Below are 13,677 nucleotides of genomic sequence, written 5' to 3'. Positions count from 1 at the left end.
GCCACCAAATTATTGGTTTAAATTTGTAATTATTAATGAAAATTGATTCAAAATTTTCCATAAATAAATTACTGAAAAATGGGGATAGTGGTGACCCCATAAAGGAAATTGAGGAAATTCTGTCTTTTTTAAAGACAAAAATTTTTGAGGCGAAATACCCAAAAAGAAATTTGTAAAAAAATGAATCCGCCTCAACAATATAGAATTTTTTTTATCAACTTGCTCCTCATCACTGCCTAATACTTTGCTATAAAATATACGTTGATACTAATGCTCGGTAAACCTATAAAAATAAATTAAGCGCAAATTATTCCAAAAAAACAATTAAACATAAGTATCTACTGATCGTCAGCGATTGTTGCTATAATTTGAAAATTCTTCCGAGAATTTTACTATTTAAGGTTTCGCTACATAGCTAAAAATAATAAGTATTAAACTTTAAAAATAGTTTAAAAAATTGTTGATTTGCAACAATTTAACAAAAACATAGCTTCTCGAGCTGCATCCCTTAAGGTTACAATTTCAAACATACTCCCTTCTTTTAATTCCTTTTCAGTTCGCAACGGAACCCTGCGGCACTCGAAAACACCCCCATGCAATCAGACTATGCCTGCAGGGCCTTCTGCATTCTTTTGTTTGAAGTGCATTGCCGAAATTGATGCACATTTTAATTTGTGCGAGATCATGCAAAAGAAACGCTGAAGAGAATGTCTAGATTTCTAAAAAAGACTAATTTTCACAGTAGACTAGACCGGGTGGTTCGAGCTATTTTATAAATACTAACATTGAGCTTTTTTCTGTGTAAGTCAGAGTAACGTAAGCCCATTCATCTTCCCATGATACAGCTAAGTTAGCATTCAATTTTTAAGAAATATCCTTTTCCACTGATTATGCAAATGCACTCTTATGCAAATGCATGTCCATACACTGCACCTACGCTTAATGATTCTTTGGTATTTCTGTTCATAATCCATCCACACGACCGGAAGTTGTAGAACTTTCCAACAAATCGTTTTTGGAAATCATGTGGTCGAAACGAGTTATTTAAATTCAGCCTCAACTTTGTTTAGAAAAATTCTAGTTTACTGGTAAATTGAGTAATTCGAACACTCACTACAGTTGAGAATTTCACATCCAAGTATTTTGTTCTGTAGAGACAAAATAGTTAAAGAACGTACCTTTTAAAATAGTCGTAAATAGTCTAAGAATTGAGTGAATAAATTTTCCGCAGGTTTTGTGTTTTTTTTTTGTGTGAAATTATTTTTCCAAGCCAAGATGTTGTCAGTAACATCAATTTTTTAAATGTAATTTAATGGTTTTCAAGTAAAATTTGTATGTTTTTCTTTCTTAAATTGTATATGAGACACAGGGCAAAAATGAAAATAGTGAATTAATAAATTAAAATTGTTTTCGTCAAATTGCACGGTCCGTTTTTCTTCTTCGACTTATTTATGTTTGGGAAGTGGATGAATAAGTGTTTACAAATCCCAAGTTTTCCTTTGGATCTTAGGTTTGTTTGAGGTATTTTTGTTCTTATGTTCACAAGTGATCCAAATTGACGTCAATTTTCTTTCTTCTGAACCAGGTGCTATAGTTTTTGTCCCACATTTTATGTAAACCAAATCCCATTCTCAAAGTTTTCGTAGATCATTTTGAAGCAAACTTTATCAAAGTCACTTTAAGAGTGTAACTGTAAAATTTTACTTTCACTTTGACGAACGCCATAACAATTTGATGTTTTATTGATGGTCTTTTATTTTTTCTGGTCTTAAATTATACATGGTGTTGCATTTAAAAATATTTTTTTACTTATGTGACTTATCCTCTGCAAATTAATTTCTATTAAAATTGTATTTTCTGTTCTGTAAGTCTGTTTAATATTTCCTTTGATAAAGTACCTAAAAAATAAAATTGAAATCAGCAATATCTTGCATTTCATAAMTAAAATAACAAAGGATAAATTAAAAACCGCCATGTTTCTGCTCTCAAAAATCGAGCTTATAACATCCCGGACGCATTTTTGATATCTGCTACGGTTTCCAAAATAACCGAAAAAACGCTCGATTTTGTCCACTCTGTACGTACCGAGTGATATTGAATTTAGTTTCCAATTTGTTTTGGCCGAAAATTGCAGKTTTTTTTTMATTCTTGAAGAGATCAATATACGAAACAAATATCACTTTGAAYTATGTCTCATCCTTTGTCTGTTGGTTTCTGAAACTCTSGCACTCTGACGATTGAGTTTTTCAAATTAAAGCCACTCTAAAAACCTGCTCTCAGGAAAGGAGTCTWTCGATTACATCAATTCTATTGACGATTTGGCCAATAGACTTYARTTTATCAAAATYAAAATCAGTTTATCAAACATATAATAATAACGCAAAAAACMWTTTTTTATAAACTGAGATTTTGAATGCGATTTCWGATTTTTTTTTCGATACGCTGTAAGAATATAGTTYACAAAATTGCTATTATTAAGCTCCATATTAATTTGTTTCTAGATATTGGAAGCTGTGATTTACAACTTTTTGGTAGGAGCAAAATTTTTTGCGTATTTCAGAGTTTCCAATTTTGAGTAMTTGAGTACTGAGTACTTTTGAGTTTATATATTCAAAATTAAAATGTCTTTAATATGAGAGACATAAAGATATATAAAGCGGATGTATTAAACGGGRGATAATAATTATTTTATTTTCTTACTTATTTATACATTCAAAATAGTTTTAATTGCATCAACAGCYYAATTAATCATTTAGAAAYTTCAGAAATTCTCACGTATTAAATTTGCAAAATAATTATTTAACACTGAATGCTTTTTACGATGTTACTAACGTATTTGCCATAGGGATTGAAAAYCATTTCAATGTATCGAAATTATTGGAATAATAAATGGTAATGGGTCATTAGCAAAAAATGAATGATGTTACAAATAATCCAAACAGAATAATTTAATTATTTTAAATATACGGTGCATCAAAACTGATGCTGATGGGGTGTTTTGCGTTGATTAATTTGAAATTCGCTATTAATGTTCGCTAGCATCCGCTCGACAACATTTTAACTAAGAAAACCGTTCAAATTTTGTCAATTCAAAAGTTCGAGATACTTTGTTGTTCCGCATACGTCACAGACTTTTCTTAATACGGCAAAATTGGAGACATGATGGAACTTTTTGAAAGAAAACTATATTTCAGAATTGTTCTATCAAATTTTATCGCAAATGGAGTTTCGTTTATGGCTGAGAACATAAGTGATACCGTTCATGTAAAGTTCTTCAAACATTTAAAAAATGACGACCTCTGCTATGAATGGACATAACAACATGTTTTGTACAAAAAGGATCTTTGGGGGCCACCAAATTATCTTTAAATGTAAGTTAATGCTCAGCTCACAAAACTGCTCACAAACTGCAACTTTGTAAAGTTTTTACGTTATGTTACGTGTTTGAAAATTACTAAGCATTCAACCAATTCTATAAATACGAAATATATTTCGTTGTGTTGCATTAGCTCATTAAATTATCAAATTAGATTAGTGTTTTTCAGTGAGGTGACCAATTGTTTAAACTTTTTCTGTCCTCGCCTTCCATAAGTAAATATGAATGAAAAAGCAATTTGCCGGTGAAGTGTGTCATATACAAAATCAATTAAATGCTTAATGAAGTGGTCCTCAAAATTGTACGTATTAAATGGACACTCATTCTCGTCTGAAAAATTCAATGTAATTTGCTTTCGTTGTCAACCACATTCACCCACAAACACTTATCGATCTTAAGTGACTCTGTGAATGCCAGATAATACAATACAAATTTTCATTCCTTTGTGGTATGATTATCCATCCCCATTACCGCCATTATTTGAATATTGATTATGTGTCAGGCGAGGAGGATTGATTGATACGCCCAGTATATTATAATGTGGGGATATAGGGGAAGCAATTCAAGAATTGTCTTACTGAAACCACAGCTGGACCGGAACACACTGGTCCGGTTTATGTTACGGAAATTGGTGTATTTGATATTAGTGAGCTGTGATAAAAATTATAAATGAAGGGAACGAACGATAACATTAAGCAGATTTCATATTTCAACATACTTGAGCTCCACTTAATAATGAATTACCCGTATTCAGTTTAAAATTAAATCTTTTTTGCTACATGGATAACAAGTGCGGGAGCTGTAGGCCATGAAAAATCTAGACAACTGAGCCTGAAAACTTGAAAGATTTACATAGCAGTATCATATGAGTGGTGAAAAATTACCGAGAATTTTTAGAAACGTCGTATTTACTATTAATAAGGTGAGGAGGTCATATTTGCAGTTGCCTGATCGAAAAACATATAATGATGTTTAACATCGATGTTTTGAACCAAATTAGGACTGATCTCTGAAATAACATTCCATATTTTGAGCAACGTTGAATCAGAAGATGTTTGTAAATATTAAAGAAATAGTTTAAAAGTTCAAAGCTCATGATTATTTATGAAATTAAATTGCCCAGACCTAAACGGTTGTTAACAAGGATTTAGTGCAGTTAGCATAAATTAAGCAATTTATAGCTAACTTTAGCATCAATGGCCAAGAAAACACACTGGCAATCCTTAATATTGAGTACCTATTTATGCAGTTCATAATATTGGTAGCCAAAGGATTCCTAAAACACGTAAAATTAAACCAAAAAAATTTTCAGTGTGGGATTAATAAACATGCTCAGTATCCAATATAATAATTTTGATGTTAAAGACGCTTAATAGAGGCACAGTATATTTGTCTTTAACACAAATGTTCATGCTAGTCCTGTTATTATTGTTAATTCACCTACACCATTGGTCTCTTGTTTTCGAAAATCGAAAAACGCGTTTTTACTGATTTTTTGATTTGCTAAGGAAGCGTGAGTGAAATCCATACTGTTCCATGTAGCTGATACAAACTTCGAAGAAATATTACAAACAGGAAAAGACGTAAAATGTCTCTCTTCTACCCTTATGATGTATGTATGTACTGTTTTATGCAGGAACTAAACCTGACATAAATGGATCGGGCCGATATGTCTACATCAATCAATCTGTTCGATGGACTTTAAGCGTATAAATGATGATTTCGTATTACGTAAACATATATTTACTGCTGACAAAGTAAAGCTAAACGATCGCCGTATATTTGGTTTATTATCACTGTTTATTACTTACATTACGGAAACTAAAATTTCCACCCATGGTTTTTATAAAAGCGCAAGTCTTTTTAATTAAAAGTAAAAATTAATATTTTGAATCGCTGTAATTCTGAATTAGTTGTCACAGTGTCAATATTGTGTTCAAATCATATAAATAATCGAACATCATTCCTATAGGCAACTTATTGTATGTGAGATATTTCAGAGTGCGGTGAGTTATAACTCATTAAATCACCGAGCAGTGTCAACTCAAAAGCGCTACCCAACACAGTGTTACCCATATAGAGGGCACATGCAATTTTTTCGAGTCCCACTTGATAATTTTTCACTTAATTCACCTAATCGTTCTCTTCACAAGTTCTTTTCTTCTCGAAGCATTGCTTCTTCTTCCGCACTCACTTTGTAACTACTACAAACTATGCCTTTTATATTCAACCAGACATCATAACAAAATATTCCTGTGCAGAGTTGTGTAGTAGTAGTAAAAAGTGTAGCAAGGGGTCTAAGTATCGAGGCATTTACCACGAAGCAAAAGCAAACCATTATTCATTAAAAATTGAAAACGAGGAAAATGCTTTTCCTTCTTCCTTTTGCTGCTGTTTCTACTTTGTACTTCGAGCAAATGCCCCATTTTTATTCATGGCACCCAATATTTGCAATACTGCAAAAAATTGCTACGTTGACAAAGCAAACATAAATACCTACTCTCTAATCAAGATCTAAATTTATTTCTTAAGGCAATTTATTTAATTTTCGTATGGAAGTGAGAGTGAAATATTGTAGCCGTAAGCTCCACATCTCACTTTTTAGGCGATATTATCTCGCTTTCTTGGGGTGAAAATTACCTCAAGATCAAATTATGCCGAGCATTTGGCTCCAGGCATATCGGGATCCTGTTGTTCCAAACTAAATGTAAATTTGCAAACATATTTAAAAGTATCTTGAGGCGATATTTCTAACCAGACATTAGCTTGAATTCCCCGCAATAACTTCGGGAGTTTAGTTACTCGTAACGATTTGGACAGTTAAACATGTAGTTGCTGCAAATATAATATTTTAGTGGAATTTATTCAGCGATTTAAAGGACACAAATCTAGAGATAGACTTCCTTTAAATCTGTTGTAGGTAATTGGTCTGGATCTCTTCCAGACGATTTACCTGTTGTTTCTGCTATTTATTTTATACACAGCACCTGCGATCAAATACTTTAAATTATACAAAAACCTTGTGCACAACTTTAGCAATTAGAGAAGGTATCGCAATTATTATGAAGGTTACCAACCACTTTAAACAGAGACTAACCAGGGAGCACAGTAAATCGAAATAGTAAAATTCTAAGTCTTACGGCGTAATTTAGTGGAACTTCACTTACCAAATAGTATTCGAAGTTGGAGAAAGTAATAAATCTACCATGTGCGGTTTGGTAGCATTTGTAAGGGGCATTTTAGATTATGTGGTTGGAGAATATTAATTTGAGGTCATGTGCCGTGCACTGATGTTCTCGAAGTTTGTACACTTACTTTCGTTTTGCAGGAAATTAATACATTTCCTCTGAACAGTGGTTAAAAGATTTGAACATTATTGCTTGAAATTCTTGCGATTTTGGAGGGACATGGAAACCTTACACGTTCGTCTGGGTTTATTTGAAATAGATTTGTCTTAGTTTTATTTGAATCACATTCCTGTAGTTTTTTTTATAGAAACTTTCTCAGTCTTGAACAACAGTTAAAGGTTTCAGCATTATCAGAGCCGTGATGACCGCAAATTCTGAGATGCGCTAATCTCAAGCTCTTTGTAGTTGGCAAAATTAAAGTAAAAAGTTAGTTTCTTAGTGTTTTGGATTGAAAACGTTCTATTATTGCTAAGCTTGCGTGTGCTGCAGAATGCCTCATAATAGGATTCAATAAGTCCAGATCGGTTTGAGCAAGCATTGGTGAATAAAGACCTTGCTCTCAAGAGGCAGTGCTGAGGGCTTATTAGCCAGTAAATTTGCCTTATTTTTAGGCATAAATGTGACTGTTTTGCCCATAATTGTTGTTCAGGATTGACCTATTGAGTTTAGATCCTTTCCAAGGCAAAGGTTAATTGATCGGTTGGAATCGCACTTTTAGAACTAATGTTCTCGAGAAATAAACTCAAAAATTAATTAGAACATTCGTTCTGCATTCTACTCCAGTGTCATTTCAAAAAACCATTTAAAATAAAGTCGTTTTTAAATCACGCGTATTATAAATTCATAAATTAAACGCAAATTGAGGAACTATTTCTATTTAAGAGAGATTATCATAATTAGCCATCAGCGGGAGCATCTTCTTCAGGCACCATAGTTGGAGGCGCACTTGAAATCCGCACTGATGTTTGTCTGTCTGATAGTTCTTCAGGTTCGTTCACATCTTCATCTAAATAAGACTTAATTTGGCCTCCAGTCAGCTGATTAATATGGTTCAAAATTCCCTGCACATTTGGTGGAGTTTGGCCGAACTCGTCTCTGATGCAATCCAAATAGCTTATCACCCATTTGAAGTGCGTGTTGCTGATTTCTGCATATCCCTTTGATAAAAGCATGATGACGCTTATAGACATGGCGAGCATGTCCACCGAATCTTGAAATGGATCTAGAATTCGTTTGGATTCTTCAGAGGGTTCCAAATACTCGTCAAATTCCACGGACCATGGCGTAGCTGCTATGATCTGTTTCACCTTAAACTCTCTCGGGCATGAATCGATATCCAAATCTTTAGGTTCTTGGTAAGTAGTCGTAACAGTTAATAAACTTTTTCTTGATGGAGATGTGCTAGTCGAATCTTTGACGGTTGGTTTAACTTTAACTGAACTTGTCCTACTCATTCTAGACCTTGATCGGGAAGACTTTGTCGAGGGTTGACTTTCACGACGAACTTTTGCTGCATTTTCAAGCAACTTGTTTGGCTTTGGCGGAACATCAATTTTTGCTAAACCACCAGGACGTGGTGAAGCTGAAAATATTTCTGGGTTAGTTTGGGCGACAAAATACGTGAGCGATGCATTTTTATTGGACATTGCGCAAACTGAACACTGAAATTTTACAATAGTGGTTAAATTGTGTCGCAATGACAAAATTGATTGACGGAAAGGTTGAATTAGAGGTGATCGTAATCAACCGTTTCCTTACCTATTTTTATTAGTAATGTTTGTAATAAATGTATTGCTATGTAAAGTTAAAGTAAAGTAAAATTTACGAGCTCTGATGTTGGCACAAGAATAGGCGAAACTTTGGCCAAAGAAAAAGTGTTTTTTTCAGCCGCCTTCTATGGAGCGATTAATCCAACCACCTAAACAGACATCGTTAGCAACTATTTTATTATATATAGAATAATACGGCCACTTACGCCGAACATACATTTAAAATAAGACGCAATATTTTTTCTCAATTAATGTATAAAAAGAGCCGCAGACGAAACGAGAATTTAGTCATAAGAGGTCCGATGAGAAGTCATAAGTAGTGTACGGTTAGGTTCGGTCAAAAGTGAAAACATTAAGATTTCAGTAAATGTATTACAGGGTTTGTGTTGATTTGAAATAAAATAGTTTTAAAAACTGAAGTTTTAGATTAATCTATAAAATTGTAGCAGATTTATAGACGACGCGTGGAATGGGTGCCCTAATCATTTCCTCACATTATGGAAGTAAATTAACTTTGACTAAGTAGCAAATGAGGAATTAACCACAAAAATCTCAATTTATTTGCTGCTAAAGCATACCGTCATTGCAACAGTTTACACTTCATTCAGTCAAAAGTCCTCTTCATATGAAAACCGAATTATCCAATGTAACCAAATAAATTGAAATTGAAAAGTGAAAGTTGCAAAAGTGACAAAAAATATCCGCATTCAACATTCAGTGACACACTTTTTGTCAGGACCACCCTGTATTTTATACTCGGCAAAATGATTCATTACAAATTCAACCTACCTAAAAACAATTCTATAAAAATTTCAATAAAATTCTAGTCAGTTCAAAGCGAAGAGAGAGGAACCAAAGCAAATCAATCAATTCAATTGTGGTGTTTATTTCGTAAATATCTGTTTTCGTAGTTTTTGGTTTTGGTCCAGCTTCGTAAGGGCTATTTTATTATTATGCCCCACCCAAGCACAGCTTTAAAAAACACCATTTCTATATCGGTTCCAAGAAAACTATGCTCATTAGGTTATAAAGCCGATAAATATTTTTGAAATATTTCGAAAATGTCTTTCGATGAAACCTCTTAGGTTTCACACGCAGGGGTTAGACTTAATTTATAATTCCAGTTCATATTTTCTAATCTGAATCCTCAACATTATCCAAACCTGCTTTCAATACAAGCCTTATTCGAAATTTGACATTTTTGGAAACACAAGTAGTAATTTTAATTCGTTTTTTTGCAGTTATGGTAAAAATATCTAGTCTTAAAACCTAAAACCTCACATTAAGGTTCTTTAGACGACCAATAAGGCACGAGTTGTCATTTATACGTTACTCAGAGAAGGCGCAACTTGCGACCAATTTTGTCCACATTTAAACAATCGCACAACTTTTAACTGGGTATATGTGACATAAAATTTAGTACCAAACGTAAATAAGCAATAATTTTTACATAAACAAAGTATTCTTCTGCGATATCGATATTTCAGTCCATATTAAAGCAAATAAGTTCAACCAACACTGGGTTTTGCTTTTGGGTTTAGATGCTATTTTTCCAACAATGCTTTTTTACTTTGTAATATTTTTCCAAATTGTATGCTTTAATAAAAGTACAACATTCTATAAAGGAACAGTGTTGTTTCTTATAAATTTTTTGTTTCTTTCAACTTTTCCTTACAGATTAGATGGAGACAGCAAATAGTTCAGATAACACTTTTAGAATATATCGATAGACACATTTAGGTCAACCCCCACATCCCCTATTAAGTTCACCCCATATGATTTTTTGTCCCAGGAGGGCCCTTTCCGTCTTTGTTAGCTTTATCTACTTGCAAATCTGCACATCATTATCGCAATTCGTATGACCTTGGACCATTGGCGTTGCATGAAAAATGGTTAGACCTTTTAAAAAAAAAGCTGTTAAAAACGTTTAAAACATAAGTTAACTGTGACTAGTAAAGACTGTAATAATACAGTTAAATATTCACAGCAATTTTTGTAACCGTTTTGAGGTTGTAGGAGTTCTATCAGGTCCTCCCAATATATGCCAGAGCCGTAAGAGTTGAAGACGGATTAACCATATATATCTAATTATTTTGCTACTATAAATCAAGTTTATTAACAAAGTTATCAGGAATATTCTTCCATATTAACAGCCCTGAGCTTAAAGCGTTCTCCAAATACTCGTGTTATGGAGTTTGAGACTACAGTTCTCAAACTTTAACAACATAGTCAACAGTGGGAAAGCTTCTTACTGGAAACGCTTTTGACGATTGCCAAAACATCACCAACATCTAATAAATTATAAATGTTTAGAACTTGTAACCGCCAAAGCGACACTTTTATTTGACTTCCCCACACTTATCTTGCAGATATCATAAATTAACATAGATAATTCCACCCCTTGGACCTCAAACAGCGCGGGTCCACGTGCCGAACTCATAAATAAGAATCAGATCCGACTTTACAACTGCCTGATTGTCTTTTGTGTTGCGCAGCATGTCTGGATTAGTTCCAAACTGCTTGAAATCGTAAATAATAAATTCTCAAGTAGATAATGAACAATATTTAGATTTTAGAATATTCAAGTATGTTGTTTTCATCCTGGCAAAACTGTTCAACGTTTCAGATTGAACAGTTTAAACCGATTTGCTAAGTGAGATTCTTGATGAGAAACTCAGTCGTCATAAGAAAAATATTCATCATTATGATCATTCGAACTGATAGTCTCAATCTTTTTACACAATTTAATCGTTTCGGATTTATAATTTGTATCATAAGAAGACGTTATAAAGGTAACCGAAGTAAACAAAATCAAGATTTTTTTCTAACGAGAGTATAAGAAAAACGCGAAGAGTGGAGGATGTGAATCGCTGGCTACTGGGTAGAAACAATAAGTGGAACCAACACATCAATTGGATGGATAATACAAGACAAATCACCCTCAGGTGATAGAAGCATAGGCAGAGTTAGAAAAAGTTGGAGTGGCCATTTTGCACCTGAAGAGACATAGGAACGAAGTTGGAACAGGCGACTCGCCTAAAATGGAGATGAAAGAAGAAGAAGAAGAAAGAAAACTATATGATTTGGTATTCATATACATTACTTGACTGTTAGGCAACAATTACTAGTGGACGTAATAATAATTGCTCCAAAGGGAAGAATAGATTTTGGAGCACCGGAAATAAAAGAATTTACTACTTGCAAACGTTGATTGACTAGATCGTTAGCTGATAAAGAGATACACATTTCACGTAACAATGTGGCTTCAAATAAACGATTTAATTTATATAGATTTATACCATCTAATGGGGCCCCTGCAAAATTGACAACATCGTCGGCAGACTTGCACACCCAACATGTCCCATTGTCGTGTGTTCGGCACGTGTAAATTCTTTGTAACTCTTAAAATCCCTGAATCACAAACGGAACAACGTTGGCAGTCAGTAATTTAGAAATTTTATCTGCAATGAATTTCGCGTAATTAATAGTGCAAGGGGGAGGCTATTAAAAAGGGTCGAACTGCGATCAAAAACGGTCATATCTAATAAGTCAATACAGAAGTGCTACTTGTGACAGTGCAAATAGTAAAATATACGTTTCTGGTGTAATGAACAGTAGATCAAACTTTCGTGGATTGAAAAATTCAATTTATAGCTTTTTCCTAGTTCGTATAAAATAAATCCACCTGATTTATTGTTTGTGCACTGCAACAGAAAGCAACATCTATGATTAATTCTCTTGTAAAGTTGATTTGTTGTAAATTATCATAATCGTGTAGACAATGCAAACTATCATTTTTATCATCTTCAATAGTATTATTAATCGATTATTATTTAAAGAAGTAAAACTACGACTAGTTTGCTAAAAATTGAGGATTAGTGCACCGTCTTCATCACTATAAGGAGTTCTAAAATTTATCGAAAAGTTTTACACAGGAAATGCTTGAATATTATTTATAACATTTTAATAAAGCTCTCGAGAACTATCGGATGGCATTTAAAATGAGACACACCTTCCCAAGGGGCCCCAAAACTATAGATTAATGTAATATCTCTAAACTAAAATCTACAGACTTGGCCTTTTAATACATTTATTTTGATAAATATCTGTATTAAATGGCAATAGAACCAGACACCTCACAAAGTTCAAACATGTGTATTCCAGAAATAGTTGGTTATGACTGAATTCGCAAAATATGATAATTTCTGAAGATCGTGCTTACAATTCTCTCTATTAGTATGAAACAATGGTGCAAACGTTGAGAATCCTCGTGGATGGGAATGTTTCAAAAATACAATACCAAAAGATTTGTTACCGGACCTATGGCTCATTATTTTGCGATGCTCAAAAAATGCTTTTCATACTTTCCTACATATTTTATGGAAAAATTGTGCACACGACACGGTTTTCATTAGTGCTGTTGCGGAGCACAGTTTTTCAATGGCCATAATTGTTAAGCCGCGTGTTTGGTCCTCAGGGGTGAACTTCCAACAACCCCAGGGTGAGATAAAAGTCGAAATCAGTTCCACCAACGGCAGTCTATCTATTCGTTTCATTTGAACTCCAAACTAAAATATCCTTTTTCATTATTTATGGTGATAAAATGAGATGCGCCCCTACTTTTTTATAGGTAATTTTTATAAAATCAAAGAAGTACAACAAGAGATTTACTGTAGAACTGTCTAGAAATAGTGTGCAAATAGCAACTCCTAAAAGTCTTTGTTTCTTAAGTAACGATGTCATTTTCTCATGTTGAATGGAATTTATTAGAAACTGATAGAATTCGCTAAACACTGTGCTTTCTACTTGTTAAAGCGTTCAGTCATTTGGTGCTTTTGTGAAGGATCGTGCTTGTTCAAATTTTAGTCATCGTTTCCCTGCTGAGTTTTTTAACGATTTTGCAGCTTTGTTAACAATTCTTTGTTATGCAGGCCGTTGGTGGAATCATATTCCAACTAGACCAAAAATAACCAGACATCCATTCGCGCTAGCTCACCAGCCCCAAAAAGTGTTGACTGGGTGTACTGTTCGTAAATCCTCATGGGCCTATAAATCAAAGCGAATCAATGGCTCATTATTGCGGCCCACTGGCCCAGTGACACCCTACGTCTGGGGTGGCTTGTTGATTTAACGACCAAAGCTTGCTAATAAAGGTCCAAACATTATATCTTTTCCAAAAAAATCTTTTGTTATAGCCGGACAATGTATTTGCTTGCACCAAACCTGCGAAAAGCCTTACTTTTGTGTGGTTTTACGAGAGATTTGTGGATTGGACGGTAAAGAACATGTAAACTTCCTCTTTGTGGAAGAAGAAATTAACCACTGAATTGGTATTACTATTATA

The sequence above is a fragment of the Dendroctonus ponderosae genome, unplaced genomic scaffold, assembly GCF_020466585.1.
Source record: "Dendroctonus ponderosae isolate FM_Combo_2020 unplaced genomic scaffold, Dpon_F_20191213v2 Dpon_F_20191213_2, whole genome shotgun sequence".
In the NCBI taxonomy this organism is placed as follows: Eukaryota; Metazoa; Arthropoda; class Insecta; order Coleoptera; family Curculionidae; genus Dendroctonus; species Dendroctonus ponderosae.
This window is presented reverse-complemented; position numbering follows the sequence as displayed.